Here is an 11,138-nt window from a genome sequence, read left to right as displayed (position 1 = left end):
CTTGAATATCCTGCTTTAAAAGGAGGACCCTTTAAATAAAAACAATGATTTATTTCAACGTTGTGATTTTGTACTCAAATCAGGGACCATCCCTGAGATACCAACCCGTGTTCTAAACCTTTTAATAATAATACCATTAGCCACTGTGTAAAGGTGGTGCTAAGATCAAGCATTCACCTGTATCATCCTTCATCCGTATATCATTGGTAACTCTTACAAGGGCTGAGCCGTGTTACTGTCGGAAACCTGATTACAATTCCTCAAAAAATATTTCCAATCAAGACATCCAATAATAGATTTTAGACTATTTTCTCCAGAACTTTAGTTAGAAGCTTCCTCTTCTAACTAAAATGGGTCTTTAATTGTTATATACAGAGGGATCAGAACCAGGTTTTTCGAGAAGTGTTGGGAAATACCACTCTTTAATTAAAGGGCCTACGAAATGATAAACATGAATTTCTACTGATGATACTAAATGCTATTTGTGGTGTAAAATGATGTGTTATTTATGACACAATGATCGCAGTATTTAATAAATCATGATTTAGTATATCGACCACCGATATTTACATTGCCACTACCGGAAACACCCGACGCCGTGTTCTGACGTCACAAGTAGAATACAGTCCACCAGTTGAATACACAGACAGCACGGCAGAAGCAAGCGTCAGACGTGGCGATGTCGGACTCTGGCTCGGATATTTCGACAGAATCGAGTGACAGTGAGTCGTCAATAGACTCGTTGCACCTTCAAAAAGAGGAGTTTATTGAAGAGGATGCTGGTGTCGTGGATTTAGATCATGCGCATATTTAACGTGGTGGAAACAGAGCAGCTTGAGACACAGTATTCAAGATGGAGACACAGACGAGAGCAAACATGCGGATGATGGTGACGGTGATCCTGGATTTGGCAGAGATCCTGTACGGCAACAGAACACAGCCAAGTATATACATTTGACTATAGTTCATAGAACTTCCCAATAAATAGTGAATACTGTCACGGTTGGGTGAAGGTGAGGACCCAATTCCAGGACGCAGATGATGATTTTAACCAAAAGAGAGCTTTTGCTAATAAACATACAGAAATACAAAGTAACAAAACAACTCAAACCAATCAGGGGACGAGCAGGACACGAACAGACCACGAACAGACCACGAACAGACCGATACGAACAGACATGGGCAGGTAGCAAACACGTAACATGAATGACAATCCCACAAAGACAGAGACACAGCTGGGAGAGAAAGGCAAATACACAGGAGGAAACTAATGAAGGGAACGAGACACACCTGGGGAGAAAGGCAGAAAACACAAGGGCAGGAAGTAATATCAGACATGACACAAGGGGAAGGGAACATTTCAAAATAAAACAGGAAACAGAAACCAAGACTGTGACAGAATACATCATAATAAATCGTAACATTATCCTCGATAGTAAATAGATCGCAAGCTGTCCTATATCGAGTCGATAGCTTGGTTTCCTTGAATTGTTATGAACCCGGCTAGTTGTCCGCAAATTGCTCGATAGCTAAATATTCAATTATTTCTCTAATTGGATACATCGACGTCTTGATAACTTGATAACTTTGATTCTTTCTCGAAGTTTCTGCGGTTGAGGTTCTATCGTTGTGTCTGATGTCAAACGTCATTTATTACGAGGCTGTATATAAAGCATTAGCTATTAGCTAACAAACAGACCGGAGGACAGCGCTGGTTTATAAAGTATAGTCTGTATACTGACCGTCTCACAGCTTCCTATAGTAGCCGGAACACTTACCAGATGTTCATGGAAGTTACGATGTCGTAACTTTAAAAGACTTACGTGAAATGGGTAACAAGTTGCTACAAGATAGATCCGACGTCCGTACGACCATAACAGGCCTATGAGCTGCTTACAAGCCTGTCGTGAAACACAGGCATATAAATAGTATGAAATTAAGATGACGTTAATATTGGCCTTTTTTCTGGATGTTGCATATTGTGTACATGTCCTTACCACTCTTATTTTGTACATTTAGGTGTACATGTGAAAACTGTACAATTATGGAAGCAATTGAAGAGCTGCTGCCAAGAAAAGGATGTCATGGAGGAATTCAATGAATATGAGGGACATGGTGCAAACATAACCTGCATAACAGATCACCCAGGATTCCAATCAAAGTGTCTGAATGTTTGGGTGTTGCAGACAGCCTACCAAAGGTATTCGAAGAGGGACAGACAACAAGCAGGTGATCAGCCATGTAATGAGGAAGTTACTTGTGTGCACAAATGTGTAGAGCTCAGAAACTTTGATGTATTTTTGGGAAGTCGAATGGTCACTCTGGCACAGTCACAGAATACATAGATAAATAAGCAAATAAGGTTGAAGTGATTCCAATTGACATGTATTATCTTGTACTTTACAGAATGTATCACTATATGGCATACCGCCAGCTGGTGAGATTTTGTTGGGGAATACTTGGTAAGAACCACAGAATGCCATCATGTGCTTTTCAAAAGATCTGTGCTACGTTTCCATCTGACAACTACACGTCGTTCAAGTATCAGCACTTTATTAGAGTCAATAACAAAACACAATGTCAGTTCAGTGATTGAATCTGCTTCTATACAGCACAACAGCGTCCCTCTTGTTTGGTTCTTCCACTGACTGCTGAGTGGAGCTGGGACTTCCAAAGGTTCCTCATCAACATTGTCTTGGCACAAAGCATTGAGTCTCGTTCAAGAGTTCAGTAACATACTCTGCAAAAAATATGTTTTATAATCAAGCATTATATATAATATGTATATGTATGTATGTATCTATGTGTGTATATATATATATATATATATATATTATTATGATGCTGACCTTTGGAACAACCAATTTGAATTGGAACTTGCAGTCCAGCTGACCTGACACGTGGTCGGGCCTGTATGGACTTGGGGTTGGGTGGAGGGGGATCCGTCTGCACAGCAATTTCTTTCTGACATGTCTGAAATGTACAAAACACAACTTTACTAATAAATCTTTGAAACCAGCTTGAAATTGTATTGCATGTTTAAACATGTCTGCGTAAAGACAATATCTAATAACATTCATAATAAAAGATGTGGTTGAATTGATTGAGAGAGCAATGATATCAAATTAAACAAATATATGAATTATGTACCTGCATGTGGTGATTGTATTTTTAACACGTCATGTGCAGGTCTACTGGTACTACAACTGTAATGTACAGATGACGTACAGTCTGTATACTTACTGGTGTACACACAGCTTCCTCCCCAGTGTGGATGTCCAATAGATGGTCGCTGATCATACAGGTATCCTCAGTTCTGTCAGCGGCTTCATTCACCAATGTTTCAACACCTCTGTAATAATAGGGTGATAGTTAAAAGTTAAATAGACTCAAGCTTTTACTCAAACTACAGAATAAAATGGTGAAGCCTGTTATAAACATTGAATCTATACTTAATTAAGCTAATGAAGTGTAATTAGCTAAAGTTATTAATACTACAAACAGCTGTGTTCTACTTGTGACGTCATCGCCCGAACATTGCCGAAGTGGATGCTCTCGGTGCAGCGATCGATTGTTGTTAGCGGAAGTCATTTTTATGTTGTTATGATCGTGATTTATTACGAATACATCAATATTAAAAATATATATATGGCACATTTCACAATCATATATTGTTAACACATCAGGAAGACAAAGAGCGGTTGATGGGATTGTTACATAAATAAAGTTACAAAATTTCTATTAATTTAATTATTTCATTTTGAAATAATTTAAACATTACCCAATCTATATGTTGTCAGGGAAATGGGCAAAACCCTTCAGAAAATATTTTCAATTAATATTTATTTCTTCTTACTTTCCTTTCCTTTTTAATTCATTTTAAACTGTGGACTTTCATGTACATAATTATTGGTATTTTAACAGTCTTATTGGGTACTACAGCAGATTTAGGTAAGTCAAAGCTTTAATCAAGTTAGCTAGTGATACTACTGGCAACTGAACTTTCCAGCAGGCCCTCACACCAATCAATGACTGCATCGAGAGCTTCTCAGCATGGGCCGTTTTTAATGACATTGTAATCCGTCAAGCAAGGCCTTGATTCAAAGAAAAGAATGGAAACTGTATTAGTAGCTGCTATGGGAATTACAGTTGGAATTTCCTCAGGTATGTGCAAATGGTGCTAAGATAAGTTTGCAAAGACATTATTAAAAAGTCTCCCCTTCTCACTTATGGCCTACGGCTTTATGAGAATGGCACATGTGTATGTGTGCATGTCCATATGTGTGCATGTGCATATATGCCCACTTGAATCTGTGAGACTGTGATGGAAACACTGACTCCTCTAATCTTTAAATTACCTCCGAAAAAGAGAGGGCTGACCTTTACACAGAAGTTATATAAAGTTCAATTTAACAAGCTTCTCCTCTATGATTTATTAACCTGAAATCTGAAGTGGAGCCCATTTCTTTACTGCTGTGCGCCACTTGGTTTGCTGTAAGAAGTCATGGAATCAGAGAAAAGTATCACCTGTGGAAAATTTCAAGAGTTTGCCACACTTTTCAAGTTTGTATCGGTGTGAGTTACATGCTCTCTTTCTGTTTTGTCTCAGCTATTCCCCAGATGAACATTAGCGCTTGTATATTAGTTCAAGTGGCAGCTCAAAAATGAGTCAGGCATTGAAAAGCAATCATGAAAAGTGAGTCATGCTTGTATGCCGTATGTGTCAGTTCATTTCCTTTTCTTTGGTCCTTGGTTTTCTTTGGCTGCTTGTGTCATTGTATCCCTTCACCTCTTTACCCACTCCTCTCTTGTTAAAGAATACTCCCATCCTCCTCCCTCAGGCCATAGGGTTGTTTTCTTAAGACGGGAAGAAAGGAGGGGCTCAGTAAAATGGAGCGAGACAGGCCGAAGGGACAGAGGTAAACAATTGAGATGAGAGGGTGAATGGCGTGTGAGAGAGAGAGAGAGAGAGAGAGAGAGAGAGAGAGAGAGAGAGAGAGAGAGAGAGAGAGAGAGAGGGAAAAAGGTAGGAGGAGGGAGATCTCCACAGAGCAGCCATGCGGTGTTTGAAGCAGGAAGCTGGCTAGACAACACAGGCAGCTTTATTCCACAGACACAATGAGCGAACGCCACAATGGGAGTCATGCCGAGAGCAGGCCTGCACTACACCGAGCCGCACACATGAGATTAAAGCGAGCACTCAGTTCCAGATCCACCCCATGAAAGGAAAGGGAGGGGATATACTTACACAGAGACACCATCAGAGAAAATAGAACACAAAACACTATCTGGTGCGCTTCCTTTGATGAAGACATTTTTTTGAAGAGTATGATGTTTGCTCACTCATTCATAATAGCTGTAGGTGTATTGTGTCTACCAAGCACCTATTTGCCATTTTGAGAGATGATCCCAGCATTAGGGTGAATATAAGGGGGGGGAGAGGACAAGTGGGGGAGCAAACATCATAGGTACGGAGCTGCTTAAACCAACCTCTTGTCCAAATCGTCTGTTTATCATTCGGCCGGGATTTTTAGATTTTTCTTTTCTTCATTCCCTCAGTACACCTGGGCCTTGAAGCCACTCTTCTACTCTGTGTTTCTAAAGCTGTCGAGGCACATTTGCATAGAAAAGCCGTTTGCATATCAAACAGCTGGGATGCAGAGCTCACATCATCTTTCATTGATTTACAGGGAGATGCATGTTGCGCTGACACGCTGGAGTGCATGTCCCCTTTACCTCCATCTGCCCTTTGTGGGCATATCTTAAACGATTACCGGCGGCTGTGGCAAGAGTGTGTGTTTTTGCATGTGTATGTCTGTTCTGCCGTACTGCAACAACGTGTGTTTGTGGGCTCTTGTGTTACAGACGATGTGTGTGTGACTGCACAACAGCGGACATTCACTACCTCTCCACACACACACACTCATGGTCAGCCCTCTTCTTGACAGGGTGCAGTGTGGCTGCTAATAAGGGTATTCGTCACGGCAGCAGTTTGCTGTGACAGCGCTCTCCAACTGGCCGCCTCACAATTGTCCCTCAAATATGAACTTATCATTTAATTACAGTTGGGGAGGGACTTGATTGCCTTGTCAAGATGCAGGTTAGTTAAGAGGAGAGAGATCTTGGCTGGCGACGACCTCACCGTCCTGACAAGCACTCAGCTCATCACAGGATCATCTAAGCTTCACGTACGCCCAACAACGAGATTTCATTTCTCCGCCTCTTCTTTCTCTCCTGCTCTATAGTCCCCTTTAACATCATGGTTTTTAACTCATGACCCTTGCAGCAGGCTTTGCTCCAAAGAGTAGTTGCCTTCAGGATGTGAGGCGGTTTAGTGTATTTTCCACTCTACCTTTCTGCAGCTTCCTCTACAGCAGACACACGAGGCGTCAGCACAAAAATGACTCTCATTACCACTCTTTTACTAACAACTTGGGCTTTATATTCCCAATCAGAAAGTCAGAATATGAGAGACCTGGACCTTCACGGAACAAATACCTCAAATTAAACATGAAACACAAGCTAACGACTGAGGCTGTAACACATCCACATGTGTTTCGATTATGAATGCAGTTGTGTGTGAATTCAGAGCTGTGCGGTTTGCTGGTAGGTAAGTGTCGGCTGTTTTGCATGTTGAAATCCCATTCCTTTGCTTGCCCTAAATTAGTCCACTGTCTGAGGTAATGAAATCACTCACGACATTAGGAAGTAACTTGGCATTCCTTTTTATTTCCTGTGCACTGTTTAACAGTTCTCCTGGGGGAAACGGGCTCTTGCCAATGAAAGTTCCACCCTGGCATGAGCTGAGCCTTCACAAATGAAGACATATGTCACTAGGAGAGAGAGACTGGCGCAAAAAGGCCTGGAGAACTTTTTAATCCGGCACATACCTCTCTGTTAACGAAAAGGCCTCATAAATTCAACCTTTCCAATGAGACACAAATGAAATTTGGAGCCTGAAGTTTTGGCCATTTCTCTCCTGGATGATTGGAATGAATATGGGGTAGTTAAAGTTTAATATCCTATTATGTGTGTCTGTTTAACTTGCCTGGTTGCCTGGACTGTCAGGGACCTCTCTCTCCTTTCTTTCTTTGTCTCTCGTTCGTTGGGACTTTCCAATATTTTCCAGAGCTTATGAGAGTTTGTAACTATGTATTTGTTTCATTATAATAACCTTTATTTGGATAGCACTTTTCAAAATAATGTGTTTCACAAAAACAAACAAAACAAATATTAATATTGCAAAAAGTTATTGGTACAACATTAGGTATACATTGAAAGTAAAATGGCACAAATAAAGGTTTATTTAAAAATAACATAAAGGTTGTTCCACAGTTGGGGGCCCTGACAGCAACATGCACCATCCCTTTTAGTTCTAAATCTAGATCAGGGGACTGCTTGCAAAGTTTTGTTGCAGCATCTGAGGTTGAGTGCAGGTACATATGGGTTACAAACGCTCACAGATGTATGCTGGAGCCAGAGCAGGGAGAGCTTTCAAAATGATGAGGAATATATTCAAATCAAATCTAAAATCAACTGGATGCCAATACAGAAAGGCTCAAATGGAGGAATGTGAATTATCATTCTGGCTGCAACGTCCTGTAGAACACAACTTGATGATTTTGATTTATTCGGAATGGTATCGTGTCACATGGCTATAGCTGCACTAAAACACATTTTGATTAAAGTTGTACTAGTAATTTATATATTAATATATCCAAATGGCGTTAACGTAAACCATCTATACGTGTCCTTCTTATTAGATTGTTATACATGTGTGCATGCCTTATTTATCCGACGGAGAGACGGACAGGAGCAGTTGGGATGTAATCGTATACGCAGGGTTCTTCTTCAGACAGGCCACACTTCTATCACTAGCCAAGTAGTAGTGCTGTATTCACATTTATTTTAATTAGGTCTCTTTTTTTTTTACCTGGCTGCTTTCCTTTTTCCCCACCATGTGATAAACCTGGTAATGCGCTGAATGCACCATACACACATTCCACATCTGCATCATATTCTGATGTGACAAGCATGGACGAGTAATTGATTACATTAATAGCTAATTGCTGGCTCATAATTGGATCTGACTCAATTAAAAAACCTCTGGGTGATAGTAATGAAACAGGGCGCTGCGGCTGAGCGGGTGGCTGTGCGGCCACGCTCGCTTGTGTGCCACAGGCAGAGAGACAGAGAGAGAGAGAGAGAGAGAGAGAGAGAGAGAGAGAGAGAGAGAGAGAGAGAGAGAGAGGGAGAGAGAGAGAGCTCTTGATACACCTGCAATGCTAAATCATAAGCGCCTCACTAGATAGAGGCTGGCCTGGGAATGCTTTGTGCTGTTTTTGCAATTCCTCAATGCGGATTTATATCTTTTGCTTTGGGAAAGGTTGTAATATTTCACCGGGTGTGCGGTTGTGGCAATGCACACACGAGGATTTGGAGTGGGGGGGGGTGTGGGAGGGTCTGAGTTGCTCGAATATGGTATCAGCATATATTGTAATTTCATTTTGATAAGGCCATGCTTATAGCCTGGTATGGCTCATCTTGAGCAGAGTGAAGCGGGTGTTATTTTACATATTCCCCAAGCTCAGGGACACTGAGGTGCCATCATTAGCAAGCCTGCGATAAAAGGGGATAGGATCTGCAAATTAGGACAGGTGCTCAGCTAGCGTCGCTATAGCACAACACACTGGGATGCCGTGATAACACAAACCTGGCTTGAAGTCAGTTTATTTCCTGAAATGCAGATTTGATGTGTGCTGATATTTGTCTCTGTACATGTGTTTAGTGCTTTTGTATGCAAATAGGTACACATTAATATTCCTGCACAAGTGTGTATCTTGTGTCTTAATCTACGTGTATGTGTGTAAATGTGTCTGTATTTCTGCATCTTTGCGTCTTTCATTTTGTCTGCATGCTTGTGTGTGTGTGTGTGTGTGTGTGTGTGTGTGTGTGTGTGTGTGTGTGTGTGTGTGTGTGTGTGTGTCTGTGTGTGTGTGTGTGTGTGTGTGTGTGTGTGTGTGTGTGTGTGTGTGTGTGTGTGTGTGTGTGTATGTGTTACGTTCCCTACCTCTGCCTGTCAGAGTTTTCTTTCAAAGCCGTCTGATCGGGTCGGGCCTCGTCAGCCTGTCACTGAGCCCTATTTCATTAGGGCTGCCGCTCTCTGTCCGTCCGCCCCGCCGAGCACAAGAGCTCAAACACATGCGCAAATTAAATCAACATCCAAACTCACTCCCATACACAAAGCAATTTAAATGATATTCATTAGAGCGATGACAAGTCCTGATGAGCCTTTCAGTTCTGCAGAGAGGAAGAGAGAGAGAGACTGAGAGACAGAGTGAGGGGATGGAGGACTGTTTTTCTCTCTATCAGCTCTTTGCCAACTCTATATCATGGACACTCAGGTGTGGCAGCCATCAACGCACTTCCACTTGAATAAGAGAAGAAATATACAAAAACAAATGGTGCAAAGAGCTTCCTTGTTCGTCTCAGATACGCTCATGTGACCAGTCTTCACTCTTTCTGAGCCTCTCATTTCATCCTGCCTTGTCTTTCTGACTTTGCATTGAGCTGTTTCCTAAAAAGTCTGGAGCAAAAAAGAGCAAAAGAAGCAGATCAGGTGAGCCATGAAAATAAGTACCAATGTTTTCCACTTTTTGAATTTCCGAATAAAGGGGGCCTTAGGTGAATTTTCCTCTCATCCTTTCATCTCGCAATGTTAACGAAAGTAAAAATTAGTTTGTGTATCCATGATACGAATCTGATCCAAAATGGTATCGGCTCTTCCTTGGCTTCACTATCAAACCAAGCTACAAGTCCTAACAAACACATCATTTACTGTGGGACTTTAGTAGCTAGATGAACTCATCTGGCGTTCCTCAAGGTTCCCAAGCGGTCCCTTCAGTTTTCAGTGTGCAGGCTGCAGTTTGGCATTTAAGTTAAGTGTTGATGGTAGTAAGTATGTATGAGAGCTGGAAACAGCAGCAACCAAGTGGAGTAAGGTCGAGTGGAGTCAGGTTTATGGGTTTGTGGTGCTGAACGGTCTCACCTGCAAGCGCCACTGTTACCAGAAGGCAGACTGAAAATGATCCTATATATTCATAACCACAAGAACCAATAGGAATAAATGTGTAATGTTACAAAACATGTATTTTTAAATTTTGAATTTTTTAATGTTATTTTTATCTATTTATAAATAACTATTATATACCCATATTTCCTGTTAGTAGTAATCACACAGAGTAAGTGAAGTATAAAGACATTTTCTTCTAATATTTGTATGTTTTTTTTGTTTTGTTTTCTGTACAATAAATAATAAATATTATTTTGGAAATACATTTTATTTTGAAAATATAAACCAAGGGAAGTGACGCATATAACGAAAGAGGCGCACATTTACTTTACGATGCGCGCGCCACGAGGACGCTGAGCTGTTTCAGGGTCAGTTTGTAACAAAAGAAGTGGGTGGGCACTTTCTTATCAAGTTGACACTCATTGGCTCATGAAGGTTGTAAACTACCCATCGAAGCTCCGATTGGCTCACATGAAGTGTCAATCTAACGTTGAGAGCCCGCGCTAAAACCAGGACGTGTCTGAACCGTGATGAGCGGACGAGATATTAAGTTATGACTGTTTATGATCGCACAATGTAAAAATCGATCAGCTGATTTCACAGATTGCAACACCTGTTCATGGACTTTTATCAATGTGACGATATTCACGGTGGATATCTTTTTACCGGAAACGAACGTGTGGACCTCTGGCAATGGCTTAGGAGCGTCTTTTTCAAAACATTGCTGAAAAGAGGATATTTATGAGGCTTTATAGGTAAGTGGACTCAAAGTTATGATTTTGATTTTGAGTGTACTTGCTAGTTTGAGGAGCTGATTGTACCGCTGTTGTGATTTTCATCTCCATATTAAAATAGATAAGATTCTAAGCTTTTCAAAAATATATATATATTTTATTTTTTTCTGAATTCAAAAATGTACATGTACAGGCGCAATAAAACACCTGCTGGGCCCGCTGGCGGGCCCCCACTTCAGCAAGCTGACATAGCTATGATAAGTGGAAGGGGCATGAGTTCCACATTCCATTACTTTACTTGACATTTCGTTGTAATACTTTTCTAATACAAA

The 11,138-nt window shown here is 40.9% G+C and overlaps 1 long non-coding RNA gene across 1 annotated transcript; it reads right to left on the bottom strand.

The window, feature by feature from the left end:
- Positions 1 to 2,688: 2,688 nt before the first annotated feature.
- Positions 2,689 to 3,299, bottom strand: LOC115023812 (uncharacterized). The gene is made up of 3 exons (XR_003834047.1): positions 3,244 to 3,299; positions 2,850 to 2,973; positions 2,689 to 2,740 (listed from the first exon to the last, which is right to left on the bottom strand). It is a non-coding gene; the product is annotated as an uncharacterized LOC115023812 (long non-coding RNA).
- Positions 3,300 to 11,138: the final 7,839 nt, after the last annotated feature.

The sequence above is a fragment of the Cottoperca gobio genome, chromosome 3 (genome assembly GCF_900634415.1).
Source record: "Cottoperca gobio chromosome 3, fCotGob3.1, whole genome shotgun sequence".
Classification (NCBI taxonomy): Eukaryota; Metazoa; Chordata; class Actinopteri; order Perciformes; family Bovichtidae; genus Cottoperca; species Cottoperca gobio.
Note: the sequence above shows the minus strand (reverse complement) of the source record. Positions and strands in the feature narration are given on the sequence as shown.